The 17,676-nt window shown below is 38.4% G+C and overlaps 1 protein-coding gene across 4 annotated transcripts in view; it reads left to right on the forward strand.

The window, feature by feature from the left end:
- Positions 1-297: 297 nt before the first annotated feature.
- Positions 298-17,676, forward strand: part of LOC131909083 (sperm motility kinase X-like) — a 263,007-nt gene continuing 245,628 nt past the window's right edge. Inside the window, exons 1-3 of one of the 4 annotated variants that reach the window (XM_059260377.1) lie at positions 298-451; positions 544-615; positions 14,038-14,171. The gene's annotated coding sequence lies outside the window, so the exon portion shown is untranslated. Of the gene's footprint in view, positions 452-543; positions 616-13,870; positions 14,172-17,676 lie in introns of those variants that run through there. The other 3 variants (XM_059260379.1, XM_059260378.1, XM_059260380.1) reach the window with 3 other exon arrangements.

The following is a 17,676-nucleotide window of genomic DNA, read 5'->3' on the forward strand; positions in this document are numbered from 1 at the left end:
CCACCGCCCGGCTAGACCTAAAATTTAATATTAAGACTTGAGAGAGGAGTGGGGGCTATTTAGATAAAGGATGGGGTCCAAGACAGGGTAAAGAGTATGTGTGAATAAGACCAAATTACATGCTATGAATACATGATTATTTCATAATGAAACTCATAATTTCAATTTGAAGAGAAAAACTAAGTGAAAAGTATGGGTCAAGACTGACCTGTAGTGGGTAGCCATTCCAGCTTTGATCTGAAGTTTCAACCCCCATGGAGACTTCCGCAACCGTCACGCCTACAAGGCGGGGCCAAGGGAGGCGCCTGGAGACCTGAGATCTGGATGGGCGGTGCTCTCACTTGGTTCCGGGACCTTGGACGGAGAAGGTGGGCCAAGCAGAGCTCCAGAGAACACCGCTGGACTGCGATACACCTTCCCCAGACCCCGCGACCTACCGATCCCTTAACTTGTAAGTTACGCCACTAAATAAATCTCCTTTTAGCTACGTGGAGTGGCCATAATAATTACACCAATATCTCCTCACTTGGTTCCGGTTTGTAGGCGTGACGGTTGCCGAAGTCTCAATGGGGGTTGAAACTTCCAGATCAAAGCTGGAATGGCTACCCACTACAGGTCAGTCTTCTGTGATTTCTTTATCAAGTTCTTAGCATTTTAGTGAAATACAAATAAATGGAACAAAGATTTTTGAGACCAAGTTTCTCTATTTTGCTCAGAATGAGTTTGACGTTGTTATTTTCCTGCCTCGGTCCCCTGGTATCAGGAAAAGCAATTCTGAGAAGAAAGATGTTTCCAGAAGAGTGGAATATCTTACCACGAGATTTAAAAAGGAAGGAATAATACCTAGGAAGAAGTGAAATATTTATAAAGCAAGTTTACCATGCAGCAAAAACTCACAGGCTCTAATTTACAGAAGAAGCATAAGCCAAATGAATTATTTTTTAAAGAAAAAAAGCATTCTGAAAAACGTGATTGAGAAAGTTGATCAGAAAACAACCATATTAATAAAGCTAGGACAATCTGATTAGATTTCATATAAATAATGCTTGAAAGGCTGTTTCATGCTGGACTGCTCATTACCCTGGTAATTAGACTTTTCCTTTATGCTAACGTTACTGTTTTTCTTAAGTGATAATTTTAAAAGATAACAGATGTTGGTAAGGATATTGGCAGGAATGTGGGTTGATATAGCTATTCCAGAAAACAGTATAAAGTTTCTAAAGAAATTAATATGAGATCAGAATTGTGATTTAGTAATCCCTCTTCTGGTCAGAAACCTTACAGAAATGGAATCACTGCCATGTAAAGCTTTGTACAGCCTCATGTCCTCTGAATGATCAGTTATAGTAGCCAAGGTTCTCAAATATTCTCTGTTGAGAGACGAGAATACAAATATGGTATACCAGAATATTATTCAATCCTAAAAGAACAAGCTTCTGCCATATGCCACACATAAATGAGCCTAGACATTATGCTAACCAAAAAAGAAAAAAATCTATTATCTTCTGGGATAGAAAATCTGCAGAAATCCAAGTATACATAGATAGACACCAATATCTTTACGTAGAGAAAGAATGGAGAGAGGTGTAGGTCAGGGGACACAAAGTATCAGGTGTACAGAATAACTCCAGGTTTAACGTACAATATAAAGATTATAGCAAAAAAAGTGCCATTAGATGTTAGCTGTTTTGGAAATACTGAGGACTGACTGGTAACTGGAACAATACATACCTTAATTAGCTTAAGTATAATAGTTAGATTTTAACCTGCATGCATTCCACAATTTGCCATGAACCTTAAAGTAATATAAGAAAAATTATAGTGATAGAGTCCCAATGATGTATATAGTAACAAACCCAGCAATAATACTATCAATTAGAGTTGAGCTCTGAGGTTCCAACCAATCCTTCTTTGGGGAAATGTTAGGGTGGAGAGACAAGGCAGATTTCTGAAGATATGTAACAATAATAGAGTATAAAATGAGATCCTGTTTAGCAAACAGAATCTGGGTTAGGCAGTATGCAAATAAGTGTGGACTGAATTGTACCCCCTGCAAAAATACATTAAAACCTCAACCCCAGAATCATACGTGATGATCACTGGAAAAGGAGTCTGAAGTGAGTTGTTAGGGCTGGCCCTACAGTATACAATACAAACTATGACTCGTGCTCCTAACAAAGGGAAACATAAACACAGAAGCAGACAGGCACAGGGAAAATCAACAGGTGGACAGGAAGCTAGAAATCAGGTCATCATGACTAAGAACACCAAAGATTGCTAGTAAACCACCACCAGCTGTTTAGGGTAGGTGGCAGATTCTCTCCTCCAGCTGCCAGAAGAAAACAACAGTGCTCATGCCAGATCTTCTGGCCCCTATAACTGGGAGTGAATAATTTCCATTGTGTAAGGCCAGCGGTGAAGGCAGTGGGAGGGCAGGTCAAAGTGGTCTTGCCTGTCTATGTGCTGATGCCTCTATCAGGAGTGACCAGGTAGGTCTACCTACCCCTTACCTGTCAGGCAAATCGGAGTCCAACACATTTTTACTTCATCTTTACTGTTTCCTCTTTCTTCTATGTGAATAAGTCATTTCAAATTCAGAGTGTTGGTATTCTGATTCATAAATTATTAAGGGTTCAAGAGGTCAAAATATGAGAGAGATATATCAGGAATATCTGGGTCATTTTTTAAAAACATGGAGTTGGGCATCATCTCTCAGCAATATGAACAAGTGGTGGGGTCTATCTGTACATTTTAAGACTCTAAAATTAAATCTAAAAATGAGATTTCAAAGGTAACGATGAGATAGAGTATTATAAAATATTCTCAGGTCTAATTTCATTCGCTCTGTGATTACACTGTTGTGACATGAATCACATCAGCAGTGTAAGAGCAAGGCTGGCACAGGAAAAAAACATTGCACTTGTCTACAATAAATACTTTATGTAAGAAGAGTTGTAAACAGTCTGGTGGAGATGAGCGTAGAACAGTTGGAATGACCCAGAAAGTTATTTTCAGTTTGTAGCAATAGCTAAAACTCTTAGTTCTTATATTTTATAAGAGTATGCTTCATGAGCTCTTAGCAAGAGGATACTTGCTGTTCTGTAACTGTGGCAGTTTAATGTGACACTGACATTATCATCTAATTACCTTAATTTCTTTTGTAAAATAATATATTGAGAGCACCACACTTATGAAGGTTCAAACTTGACAAATATCTTATGAATTCTTGCCGTAAATGCTGAGCGTTACAAAAGGAAATTTAGTACGTACGAGCTCCTAGAAACTATTTACCACTTTAACATTTAACAAGCCATACATTAGCATTTTAAAAGGCATAAAAAATCTACATCTATAAGCGATTTTATTTAATAGGTTAGTGTGGGGCGTTTACCCAACCACCCCCACAGTTCCCCAGAGTTTTCTTGAGTGCGAGCAGCAGGAAATATTAGATAGAAGGATTTATTGCGGAGAATATCGCGGAGATAAACAGATAGAAAATAAAGGATAGCCTCGAGAGGGCCTGGAACCTATTCCAACGGGCCCCGACTGTCTCTGTCCCAGGGTTTTTATAGAAACGCCAAGGGGTGGAGCAAAAGACCTCCTCCCCCAGCACAGCCAAGTGCAGACCATCCCAGACACCTGCACCCAGGCCCGTGGTCCAATCATCCTCTATGAGGACCTGATGGGTAAAGCCACGAGGAACCCGAGAACGGGCTCCCACAGATCCCCCTTTCTTAATATATATAAAAAAATAACTAATAATGGCTTACAGCAATCTCCATAGCTGTTACACCTCCCAGTATGGGAGTAGAGGATGATATAGATGGCATTTCTCTTTTGAATTAGGTCCAAGGTGACTACAGCAGTCTTAGCTGCCTCAAGCCCTTTCTAAGCCAAAAACTCTTAAGGCAACTGCAAACTTAAAGAATCCCTTAGCTTCATCATTACCATTAACAGGTTAACATAAACAGTGCTATACATAGCCACAATTCTCTGTCTTACAACTCAAAGCAAACTCTTAACAGAACCATTTGAATTAGCATATATGGTGCTATATATAGTTAACAATTTTCTCCGTCTTACAACTAACTCTTAATCATTTGAATTTTCTGGCTAACACAACATAGGAAAAACTTTGATGTATTCACATCAAACTTAAATATATCCTTAACTCCACAAAACCAGGGTGCATTAATATCAATAGGATAAACATAATTTCTGCAAACATAATTCAACCTTCATTCACTCATAACTCCTCCTTTTCTTTATAATTTTTTAAACAAAATCTCAAACCTACTTAGAAAAAACACCAAACTTATACAATTCCTACAAACCATTATTGAAAAGCAGTCTTCTCAATCTAACCATGAACACTTTGAAAACTTTTAGCAAAACATCCAAAAGCAGTTTCTTAATAAAACTCTTTACACTTTAGAAGTAGTCTCTTAATATACCCCATTTGCATTTCTTACTAACAAAAACATGACATTAATTCACTCAAACAACATTTGAAATTAGACTAAGGAATATTAACTCTCCCCCTCTTCTTTATAATTTAAGCAAAATCTCAAGCTTAGTTAGAAAACCCAAACTTCTGTTTAAACAGTTCCGTTTGTAACACAAACCAGTTCCATAGTAATTCCATTTTACATAAACAGTTCCACAAAACAATTCATGAATCACCAGTTAATAAAGCATATATGCATACACAAAACTGCATCTTGATTCTAGGTAGAAATAAATTTCTTCATTTAAACAGTTCCATTTTTAACCCAATTCCAGCAAACAGTTCTAGGTCATTACTATGAATAAACTCAAAATTGTCCCATTGCATGAAATCTCTATTGTTCATTTCATTTCTTAAGTCCCAAAATTCAAATGATAAATTCTGGTACGAGCCTTGCAAATATGAAGAAATCCATAACCAAAATCTTTGTAGTTTTATCTCATTTTAAGTTCAAAAAGTTCAAACAAGAAATAAATTCTAGTATCAGGCTTTCACTTCCAAATATGAAGAGATGGTTTTCAACCAAAACTTTTTGCCGTTAACAATTTTACTTCAAACAAGCGTCTCTGCAACTTTTGTTCTCACAGACAGAGACCTTTTTAGGTACAGTAGTAGTCTAAACTGCACCGTTTTTTGATGTTAGCTCAGGTTTTTCTGTGTTGCGTCGATTTTCCACGGATCTCAGCTGCGGATACCTTGTGCTGGTTCTGGCGTCCGCCATTCTTAGCTTCTTAGCGGCTTCTGGAGCTTTTGAAACCATTCAGACTGCCTGCTTTGCAGTCTGCTAGGACACTACCTTCTGTGTGTCTCAGGTTCTTTCACCATATACATTAAGAATAGACTCACACTTAACATATACACTTTTTTACAAACTCACATATAACCTTTTTACAAACTCACATGTAACGTATTAACATCTACTTATTTATACTCCTTAAGGAAACTATAGAACTACTTTAGCAAATATATTTCTTATTACTTCTTATGTACTTACTTAAACTTACATTTACAACTAGCATCTTTACTTATTACAAGCTTATTACTACATGTCTTAAGACTATATTAGATACTTCTTGCAAGCTTATATTCTTAAAGGATCTATAGATCTATTTTACAAACTTATATAGGGCTACCATTAGCATATATTTAACTTAGCAAACACCTAAAGATTTTTTAACACAGATCTAACAAGAGAATTTTTACAAACTCACATATCTTATTTTCATCTTTTTCTATTTCTTACTCTTAATTATTAGTACTATTTCTATTAGACAGATTCTCTTAACTAGACAGGAAGTATGTACATCATTTCTAAAGTTTAGAGTTTTTAGTCAGCTTTGTTATAAAACACTGGGATTTAGTGAGTGTTGTTATAGAATTGTGATAGTTGTTGCTAGGGGACTGTAACCTTCCCAGGATGACGCCACACTCCAAAGTTGCCAGTTCTCTCAGCCGTTCCGGACCAGCAGAGATGCACTGTCAGCGGTAGACGGTTTTTAACTAGAGGCTGTCCCTTCACCCAGATTCATAATAGTTCCCCTAAGTGCTTCAATTCAGACAAATGTTTCTATTACAGCAGTACTCTTGGTTTGTTCTACCGAAAAACTTCCCTTCACGCTGACGGTGAAATTACCGTATTTAGCTGCTGTAAGCTCTTTGCCAAATATCGCACAGTTATTAGGTGATATAAAGTATTTTTCCAAAGGAGCTAGTAAAGCCAAAAGCGGCACAGCTCAGAACTCTATTTCCTCACTGTTTGCATTAACCAGTGACAAAACCTCAGAAACACTAATCGAGCCACTTTCATTCTGGTTCCTTTATAGGAACGTCATTGGAGCTGACTTTTCCTTAGTTCCACGCTTCTTACCAGACGCTCCGGTAAACACCGAGTTTCATTCTCCTCTTGTGAAAAAACACAAACATGTCCTAGACCCCATATTAACACAGGGTTAGTACCCTTCCATAATCCCAAGCAGGGTTCTTTCTATTTCTCATTACCTTCAGCTAAAGGACCAGGAAGATTGGAGTGAACTCTAATATGGCCCACAAAGCATGGCAGCTTTCTTTTGTGGAATAGTGTCTTGGATTTGTTGAAACATTTTGACTGGATTGTTGTTAGTTCCAGTATTTTTACCAAAACTTACTATTCAAAGGAGTTAAGAACATAGATGTTCTTTCATGAAACATATCCTTCATTAGCTTACTCTGAGAAAAAGCATTTTCAGGATTTAGTATTTTCACTTCATTAGCTTTAACTCCTGATATTAGCACCTGTGATATTTAGCATTGATTTCTTATAAGGAACTTTCAGGTGAAGCAACTCTTTTGTAAGACAGCTTTTCTGAAGTTTGTTTCCCATCTATAAAGCAGTCATTTTTTTGAATGCCTGTTTCTTATCCCCTTAATTAGATTTGCAAAGGAATTACTCATTGCAGGCAGTTTGTTCAAAAGGCAAAGAACTTTTTTAATTTCAACATTAGTTTCTTCATATCTAAGACAATGTTCAGTGTATAAACTGCTTTCCCTTGTTTTAAGGATTTTAAGGTAGCTTGTTTGGTCTTATAGGTAGCTTTTTGTCATCCAACTACCATAAAAACTTTGCACAGCTATTAGGGTAAATAAGGCATTTTACCAAGGGAGCCCCAAACCGTGAAGCGCCTAGTTCCATATCCTTTCAATTTTTCATTGGAACTGATATTTAAACTCCTAGACGATTTTCCTTATTCTTTTAAAAGCTGTATTTTCAGTTTACCATGAAAGTATTTTTGAGCTGACAAACGTGTTTCAAGGCAATGTCACCATCTTTAGTGGAAAAACTACCTTTCCCAGAAAGCATTTCCCTTATATCAGTCCATAATAGTATCAGTCCCTTATATCACATCCCTTTTATCGGTCATTTCCCATAGCTCTTTTTGGGTCTGAGAGTCAACTTTTAAGTTCTTTTTTACCAGACTTGCTTACAAATTCTTGCCCTGGAAGTTTGAACAAAGTTTTCTGCTTTTGCAACGGGAGATTTGAACAAGCATTTTACATTTTTAATTATGGGACATTGGGAGGTTTCTGGTCTCTCCTCAGCTGGCTTTAACAGGTGTCTCTCCTTTAATTGACACTGGCCCCCAAATCAGAACTGCACCTGCCTCGTTAGCGCGCATTGAGGTGGGCAATTTCTGATAGCAACTTTCCTCGGGGCTTGTGTTTGTCTTAGCCAGTCAGTGAAAAACATTCACAACAGTTTTTTCATAGCTCTTTCAGAGAGATTTTCTCCCACTGATCTATCTCATTTTGCTTGTTCCTTCCTTCCCCAGATGCAGAGCTTCAAGTATCTGCGGCTCTGTACCTCTGCTAGCTGCCCTTGGAAGTAGGGGCTTTTTTTTTTCTTCCCCCCGAATCTGCCTCAAATTCTAGCAGCTTTTTCAGGTCATATTTTTCTGGGGAGGAATCGGTCCCTTCTGTTTCTTTAGAGTCTTTCTTCCAGACAGTTTCCAGTTTGGTCTCAGTTTATCCCCTCTACCCCAGAAACAGTTTCCGACACTACAGTGGCGGCTTTCCCTGCTACTGAAGGTAAGGCTTTTTGTCCGTTTGTTTTCTGGGTCTGTGTGGTTTGCCTACAGACTGAAAATCTAACAAGGGAGGTTTTTGCCATTTCTAAACTCCCATTAGGACAGGTGTTTTGCCTTATCAGACCTTCACCTGGCCCAGTCCCCCAGTGGGTTGCATTTGCTTGTCTGGGTGCTCAAGGACAGAGCTTATTCCAGAGGCAATCACCCCTCAGGGCTACACTCCCTCATCTCAGGGGAGTCAGTTGAAACAAAGCTTTTCTCTAAGAGGTGTTTTCTCTGACAGAAAAGAAAGCTTTACTCCTGGATAGTGCTGTTCTGCCCTGGCTGGGCTCTTTCCCCAGACAGCGTTCTGACTCAGCAGCACAACTGCTTCAGACACAGTTCAGCTTTACTGTTTTCCCAGAAAGGTCCTTACTGATAGGAAAGCTTTTTTCAGATGTCTTTTTGCAGCAGTGGACCTACCAACCCGGGACTTGTAGGAAAGTGGACAACTGTGCCGTTCCCACTGGCTTTAGTTTTGGTTGTTCATTAGCAACCTTCCCCTGGGTCCTGCACCTTCCTGCCTCAGCTCTGTGCTCCAGGAAGTTTGCAACTGCAGGAACCCTAGTATCCCTGAAATGCACTCCAACTCAGAGAAGCTGCTGGCCAGTCCCTCTGGGTTTTTGCTCAGAAGAGAGGATACAAAGCTAACAGTTTGCATTGCTTCAGGGGATCTTTGCGTTAGGACGATTAGGAGCACCTTTTCATTCTGAAATGCTCAACTCAGAAACAAAACCCTTGATGCCTCAGCTCGGTTGTAACTGAGAAGCTTGGCTTTTTTGCTTTTCTCAGGTAAAGTTTCTGGCCCTTTTGGGCTCTCTGTAGCTCTTTACCCACACTCTCCCAAGCATTTCCCTCAGGGTACTCTGACCCAATGTCTTTTACTAGCTTGAAGAGACAGTTTAGAAGAGGTTTTTAGGAACTTGTCCCTGCCTCCTGCATTGCAGGGAGGATTTTTAAAGCTTGAAAGAGAACTTAGAGGTTTTGCTGTCTTAAGAGGTTTGTTGTTTTCCCTTTGAGCTAATCACAGGTGGTCCCCATACTAATATCTTCAGGTGATTCTAATTTTTGTCCTTCTGAGAGAAAGTTAAAGGCTTTAGTTTTTAAGTTTAAGAGAGCTTTTAAGATAGAGGCTTTTTAGAGTTTTTTTTCCACCAAATTTTCCAAGAAAAGCTTTATAGTTTGAGAAAGATTTTTTCCCCCCAGGAGAAAGACCAACTTTTCCCAAAACTTCCCAACTTTAAACTTTGACTTCTTACACCCCCATTTTTGCCTCAGGGAGAAATCACTTTCTCCTGCCGCTTGGACTTAGCATTTCAGCTGTCCCCAGGACAAAAGCTTCCATAGGAAACTTACTCTTCCCCATAAGCTCGAAGAAGAGCTTTTTTACTACCCAAATAGCCCAAAGATTTTTTCCCCCCAGTTTTCATTCAGAGCCCCCAAGTTAGAAAATTGAAGAGTTTTTCTGTCTAGTTGCCTTACTTATTTTTTCCTACACAATCTTACACTTCTAAGTTTTTCCTACACTATTTTACTACCCTATGCCTTATACTTATTTTTCACAGATAGAAATTGAGAAAGGGATAGAAGATAGAAAATTTTGACAGAAGAGAATTTCGCTGCAGCATCGGACATCCTTCCAGTCCGCTTTCCTTTACTCTCGAGGATAAAACCCCTGCCTCTCAATATATATAAAAAATATATATTTTCCATAACACCGGCATGCCTTATCCACTGGCAGGGCTGAACTCAGCACTTTCGCCAAAAACTCTGTAATAAAACTATTATTTTCCTTTATCTTTAGTCCCTATTACTTTGTCTTTAGTCCCTGTTCATTTGTCTTTTAGTCCCCCCTTCTTTTTTAGTCCCCCCTTTTTTTCTTTAGTCCCTTTTTTCTTTTTTCTTTAGTCCCTGTTCTTGGCGCCATTCTGTGGGGCGTTTACCCAACCACCCCCACAGTTCCCCAGAGTTTTCTTGAGTGCGAGCAGCAGGAAATATTAGATAGAAGGATTTATTGCGGAGAATATCGCGGAGATAAACAGATAGAAAATAAAGGATAGCCTCGAGAGGGCCTGGAACCTATTCCAACGGGCCCCGACTGTCTCTGTCCCAGGGTTTTTATAGAGACGCCAAGGGGTGGAGCAAAAGACCTCCTCCCCCAGCACAGCCAAGTGCAGACCATCCCAGACACCTGCACCCAGGCCCGTGGTCCAATCATCCTCTATGAGGACCTGATGGGTAAAGCCACGAGGAACCCGAGAACGGGCTCCCACAGGTTAGCAACGTAGGTTTTATTCAACAGAAGGGGAGCGGTGCTAATAAAATGAGTACTGAGCTCAGTAAAAGTAATTTATACAACAGGAGCTTAGCTGGTGATTTGAGGGCAACTTTCGGTTACATGCAGTGGTTTTATTTGTTCCTAAAATTCATTTTTGCTCCATAGCCTCAAATAATTAGGATTGATAATCTCCTCAGAGGCAGAAGCAAGGCAAATGTGACCTTCCAACGTGTGACCGCCTTGAGAGGACCATGCTTAATTTTAAAGCAGCATTTAGTTCATCATATAGTAAACCATGGATCTGACAAATGAAATAAGCCCTGTGTTTACTCTGATCCTGTGTTCATGAAATGTACAGCAAACAGATCAACAGCTAATTTAGTGACAGCATTAAATAGAGGTAAAATTATCAAGTAATAAGATAGCAAAAATGAAACAGAATATTCTTTTTAAAATTAATTTATTTTAGAAAGTTTTTTTTCATTTTACATACCAATCCTAGTTCCCCCTCCCTCCCCTTCTCCTGCTCCCCCCACCTCCCCTATTGCACCCCCCTTCCTCTCCTCAGAGAAGATAAGGCCTTCCTTGCAGAGTCAACAAAGTCTGGCATACTAAGTTGAGGCAGGATCAAGGCCCTCCCACTGTGTCACGGCTGAGCAAGGTGTCCCACCCTAAGGACTGTGTTCCAAAAAGCCATTTTATGCACTTGGGATAAGTCTTGGCCCCACTGCCAGTGGCTTCCCAAACAGATCTAGCCACATAACTGTCACCCACATTCAGAGGACCTAGTTCAGTCCCAGGCATGGAGCAGAATATTTTTGTGCAATTACTTCTTTCTTTCCCCCTTTGAAAGTGGTACACATCTTGGCAAGTAGAGTAACTAACTGCAAGTTACATCCATATAGCAGCCTAGTATACAAAATTAACTTTTCACACAGTGGTTCTCAACCTTCCTAGTGCAATGACCCTTTAATACAGTTCCTCATGTTGTGGTGAGCCCAGCTGTAAAACTATTTCTGTTGCTACTTCTTAACTGTAATTTCATTACTGTTTTGAATATTAATGCAAATATCTGATATCCAGGATATCTGATATGAAACCCCCAAAGGTGCCATGACCCACAGGTTGAGAACTACTCTTTTTTGTTGCTGTTGTTTTGTTTTTTTGTTTCTTTTTTTTTTATTAAGAAAGTTTCTGTTTCTTTTACATACCAACCACAGATTCCCTTCTCTTTCCTCCTCTCCCCTCAACCCATTCCCACCTCCTCCAAGGCAAGTCCTTCCATGGGGAGTCAGCAGAGACTGGTACATTCAGCTGAAGCAGGTCCAAGGCCCTTTCCCTCCACAAAGTTGTGTAAGGTGTCCCACTATAGGCACTGGGCTCCAAAAAGGCTGCTCATGCACCAGGAACAGATCCCGATCCCACTGCCAGGGGCACCTTAAGCAGGTCAAGCTACACAACTGTCTCACCTACTGTTTCAGACGGAGAATTTTGAATCAAAAGTGGACCCACAGTAGATGGCAGGGGTACAATCAAAACTTGTATAAGAAAAACTTAGGGGTATTGGAAAGAACTGCCCAAATGAGAGCGTCTCCAAGCATTGGCTGTGCTTGCTGTTGTCAAAGGAAACATCTCAGAAATAGAAATTCCAGTTGAGGAGTCCTGAAATTATGAAATCCTGAGTGGAAACACTCCTTGCCAGATTTATCATCTTCCATAAGGTATGCTTTTAAGTATCTTTTCCATAGAAATTGATTGATTAGCTGGAATTAAGTCAGTAGAACTGTAATCATTACTAAGTTGTAAAAGTGCCCTGATGTCTTCAATAACTGAGTCATCTATTATTACACTTCAGCATATAGATATTGTAGTATTAATGTTTTGTATGTATATTATCTATACTATCAATTGGAGGTGCTAAAGCTTTTTCATAAGAAATGCTTTATCGTTTATATATCTTATGGGTTGCAAAATATTACAACTGCTTTGCAAGTAATTGAGGAACTTTAAAGAAAATTTACAGACTCTGTGATTATATTTATATGTCTCCCAGAAAAAGACAAAATCTAAGGACAGAACTCTGAGCAGTGGGTTCCATGGGTGCGGTGGGGCAATGGTTTGGTATCAAAGAAACATGCCAGCTGTGTTAGGAGATGGGATGCTTTACTCCTCCGCTGAGGTGGTGGAAACAGTTCTGTCACAATTGTTCACTCATACATCTAAGGGGAAATTTATACATGAATATTCTGATATCACCTGGATTGTTAAAAGCATTATACAAAGAATAAAGTGAAAACTACCTGTTACTTCATCCCTCAGAAATATTAGCTATCAATATTCTCCTTCTTGTGGTTATTCTAGGGTTAGGTTACATCAACACATATTTTTCTTTTCTTTTTCTTTTTTGCTTTTTCAAGGCAAGGTTTCTCTGTGCAAGTATTAGCTGTCCTGGAATTCGATTTGTACACTAGGCTGGCCTCAAACTCACAGAGATTCGCCTGCCTCTGTCTCACAAGGGCTGGGATTAAAGACGTGCACCACCACTGCCCTGCTAACATGTATTTTTCTAAAAAAAAAAAAAAAAAAAAAAAAGACCCCAATTTATAAGCTACTTCATAACTGTTTTCAATAAATTATGTATCATAAGCAGTCTTGATTTTTAATGAAGACTCTTAGCAGCATATTTGGTAGTAATTATATTCTTTGCTTGTGTTAATAATCTAGTATTATATTTATGTTGCCTCTAAGTATTTAATTGTGGAATAATATTCTCATCTATGCTTACCTAAACATTTATATATCTGTATGTACTTGGGTGGTGGTTTGATTAGATTGCATAACTACCCATTAACTTTCAGAATTCAGACTGGAAAATATATGAAGTCATGGTATTACACTTCCAGCATCGACATCAGATGCTTATCATTTCTATATTTAATTTAGATCATTAAGTAATTCTAAATAAATAACCATTAAAATAATTCTAGAAAGGTAGAGTATTCCTCAGTTTTCTGAACCTAGACAAGAAGCAGAGTCTTGCTTGTACTGTGGACAAGGTGTATCCCTGAGCCCCAAATATTACCCATTCTAATTGATAGTGGTATCCTGAGAAGTTCCAAAGACCAAAGGAGGCAGGGTTTAGCTGTAGGAATATGTCATTATGGGTATGTCTTTGGGGACTCTAGATTGTCTCCTTTATTTTCTGCTTTTGGACTAGCCTGTAGTGAACAGTTTCCTTCCACAGTGTCTTTCAGTCCAGGCCCAGGACCTTTGAATCGGCACACCGCAGACCCAACTGCTTCAACCAAGGAGCAAAATTTAAATATATGCTAACTAAATATTTTTTTTCTGTTCTAGGATATTTGTATACTGAAACTGACTCATAATCCCGCTAATCATTTCACATCTGGAAGTAGAAGTTTGACGTTAAGACACGATGTTTTTTTAACATCACATTTTGTGGATGTTTTTAACTTTTAAAAATGTCTCTAGTATTTGGATATATGTAGTCTTTGTATTCATTCTGCATGTTGTCTACAAATCTTGAGTGTTTCTTCATCCAGCCTTCCTTGCCTTTACATAACCTGATGAAGTTTGTCTTTCCATTGTTCTGTGATCTGGCGAGGGACAGGGATTATTCTTCCCTGTTCTAGCAGTGGGGCCACCATAGGAGCAGTGGACTCTTGCAGCATCACTTTTGTTCTTCGGGAACCCCAAAAAGCTGGAGGTCAGAATGCCGAGAGCTGTCGTGACTGCTGACTCCTGAGGCTCTTGGTCCTGTGCACAGGTCTGTAGAAACATGTTCCTATTAAAGTTCTCTTTGTTTAACCTTTTTATATATGTTATATATATATGTTTTATATATGTTTTATGTATGTTATAACCCTAAGAAATACAAGAGTGAAGCAAAGGGCAACAAGTTAACTAATGAAATAACCATATTGTCAATGGAAATTTACTAAGAATTCAGTAGTAATGCTTTGTGTGTTTGTGAAATAGGGATCACACCAATGGTGTGTAGAAAACTTAAGAGAATCAAATTTAATAGAATATCTCAAGATTGAAAATAATGAAATATAGGAAAGAATGGAGGAACATTAACCAAAAGATGACAATAAGGTAAAGAAAATCTTAATAAATAATCTTTGTGCTCTCTGTACAAGACAGCCACAATTAGCAAACAAAAACAAAGGATGTCCAAGCAAATTTGAATTTCAAATAAGCAATGAGTAATTTTGCTGTAAGTATTTTGTCTGAAATGCAAATTCCATTTGGCATTCTCTATTTTATTTGGCAACTGTTGTCTTTGTACATAATTCATTAGCACAGTCTAGCACTTTCCAAAATTTCTTGATTTTTCTACTGAAAATTCAAGAAATGACAAGTGTCCTGGAGGCAAGTGGATCAAGTCAAGTGGATCAAGAAGTCAAGTGGCTCAAGAGCTAGTCTAGAACGACTTGTAGAGAGGCAAATCATCCAAACAACGTGCTAAGAATCAGAGTGATTAGGCAGGGAGACAGGGCAGGAATTCTGCATGTGGAGTCACTAATAAGAAATATATTCTTATGATGATTCTGAAGGAGCTGTAACAAATTGTACTGCATAAGAAAGAATACAAAGTTTAAATATGTGGCATTGGGTTGTGGTTTGATAACAGAGCTATGAAATAAAAACTAGATTATTCAAGAAGGTAGGCACTAGTAGAAATATTATAAACATTTAGGAAGAGGTCAAATCAGTGGAAAGAGAAAAATATCATCCTGGACATCAGGATTTGTGTTCTAGTTTGGCTCTGAACAAGCCCTAGTCTTTCCAGACTTCATTATTTTAACTACAAGGTGAATTTTGGCTAATGTAGAGTTTTCTACAATCCAGAAATCCAAGTGGAACTATACATCAGAGAATAGAGCAGGAAATCTTCCCAGTTACAACAGCAACCACTGTTTCAGAATCAGGAATTCAAGATTCAAGTTAAACAACATCTAGGAGATGCTGGTACTTAGGTGGAAATCTCTGCAGTGTGCCTTGGGCCTCTGTTAAGTATTGGCATATCAGCAGTAGAGATCAAGCATCTCTGTATAAGGGAGGCAGGTTTCTAACACTGCACAAAGCCAGTAACTATGGAACAAGCATAGAGATAAACCAAATGAAGAACCGCTTTTAATTTTAATGAAATGGAAGAGAAAAACATAAAACACCTGGGCTGGTGTGATGAGTCAGTGATTGCAATCAGAGTAGTAGACAAGGTATGGGATGAGTAAAATTAATCATGTTTGAAAAAGACACATACACACACATATATAGTCATTTAAAAAATATTCATAGAATAATAACTATGAATATGTACATATTCATCTAACAAAGTATATATATATATTATATACATTTATATTCATATAAAAAGTTTCTTTGAAGTTACATCAAGGCATTATGCTCATCGTTAAGAGCCATATGTTGACAAATGAAAAACCCAGTGCCAGATGTGGGCTATCTTCCCCTCCCCACTTGCTGGTCACTGGTGTTGTAGCGAGCTCCTGAATCAATACATGCTATTCTTATTGTGCTTGCTTGCCCACCAGAACTCTATTGCATGACCTTGTTACTGAAGACAACGCACATTGTTCACAGGACATGGAGAAACAAAGTTGTACTAAATAGAAAGCTTCCTTCTTTGTGGCTAACTTTCATAGTACTTGAAGATATGATGTAGGCTGCCTAGGGGAAACAATCACCAACCATCTTATCAAAATAATAATAATAATGACAAGTTACTAACGTGAACTCTTGAGTGTAATAATGTCATGAATGTTATGGGATCACCAACCGCTCTTTGATTGGATTTAAGGCCTTCTACACAGGAACAAATATATTCATTGTACTGTAAATCTGACCAACAAGTCATGGTGGGGAAACTCACAAGCCAATGGGTGGATTACTACTATCACCTTGTTAAATGCAGGTAGTATCAAACTACCTTCAGAATTCATATTTCAATACTCACATGATATTAAAGCTGTCAGATCTCAAAGAAGTTTCTTTATGCAGAGGATGATTATTAACAAAGGAACTCACAACTGGTCAAAGTGCAGAGGTTAAGTGTCAGTGGAATCTTCAGCCATTCATGAGAAACCTTTATCACTGCCACATCCCCCAAGGATAAGGCACCAATATTGAAAAAGAGGCTAGATGACTGGAAGTGCCAGAGTTTGGGGAGGACTAACACAAAGCATTGTCTTCTGGATGTGATATCACTGTTGCTCTCATAAACTCACAGTAGCCATGGTTTGCCTGAGCAAGATCTAGCCAAGGTTAAGCCAATCAACATTCTATCATGATGGGAAAGGGTTTCATGAGCCCCATTCCTAACTGAGGAAGTATGGACACTTGATGGTTAAAGAAGAAAAAAATCGGTTTTCTGTATAGTATGGCTCTTGTTAGGTCAATTGTGCTCTAGTGTATGGTCCCAGACCCAGGAATACATGGGAAGCACAGAGTATGGTCCCACACCCAAGAATAATACATGGGCAGTACAGTGTATGGTCCCAGACCCAGAAATACATGGGCAGCACAGTGTGTGGTCCCAGACCCAGGAATACATCAGCATCACAAATTGGACTCAACATATTCTTAAAAGAAAACAAACAAAAATGAAACCATAAAACTGGAGTAGTAGGGTGATAGTGACTTCTTCATCATAATGGATTCTAATCCTGAAATTTGAGCCCAAATAAACTCTTCCTTCCTTGGTTTGTGTTTACTAGGTATATTCTTGCAGTGTAAGACAAGTAACTATCAGACCATGCTATAAGACAAACTTAAGAAAAACAACCATAAAACCCATTAAACCTTCTCTGTGACTTATACTGGAAGAGAATAAACAAGTCAGAGACTGAGTAGGGGAGAGAAGAATTCCATGGATTTCACCTTCCTTTAGAGAAGAGAGAGAAATTTATATATATATATATATATATATATATATATATATATATATATATATATATATATATATATATATATATATATCAGCGGCTCTGGGAAAAGAATTCTATGAAAAATTTCTGAGACTAAATACTTAATTTATGGGCTTAAGTCTCTAGTGCTCTGACATTTGATTCACATAAAATGTGTAGGACTAGACATTGCACAATAAGATATATATATGTGCAAAAAGATGACTTTATTTTGAAAGTGAAAAAACTCTGAAACAGTAAGTGTGAAAAGATGCAAAGGTGATTTTTTTATGCTGCAGAGTTAATTCACATACCAGGGTGAAATGTTATGGGCTTATGTTT

The sequence above is a fragment of the Peromyscus eremicus genome, chromosome 4 (genome assembly GCF_949786415.1).
Source record: "Peromyscus eremicus chromosome 4, PerEre_H2_v1, whole genome shotgun sequence".
Taxonomy (NCBI): domain Eukaryota; kingdom Metazoa; phylum Chordata; class Mammalia; order Rodentia; family Cricetidae; genus Peromyscus; species Peromyscus eremicus.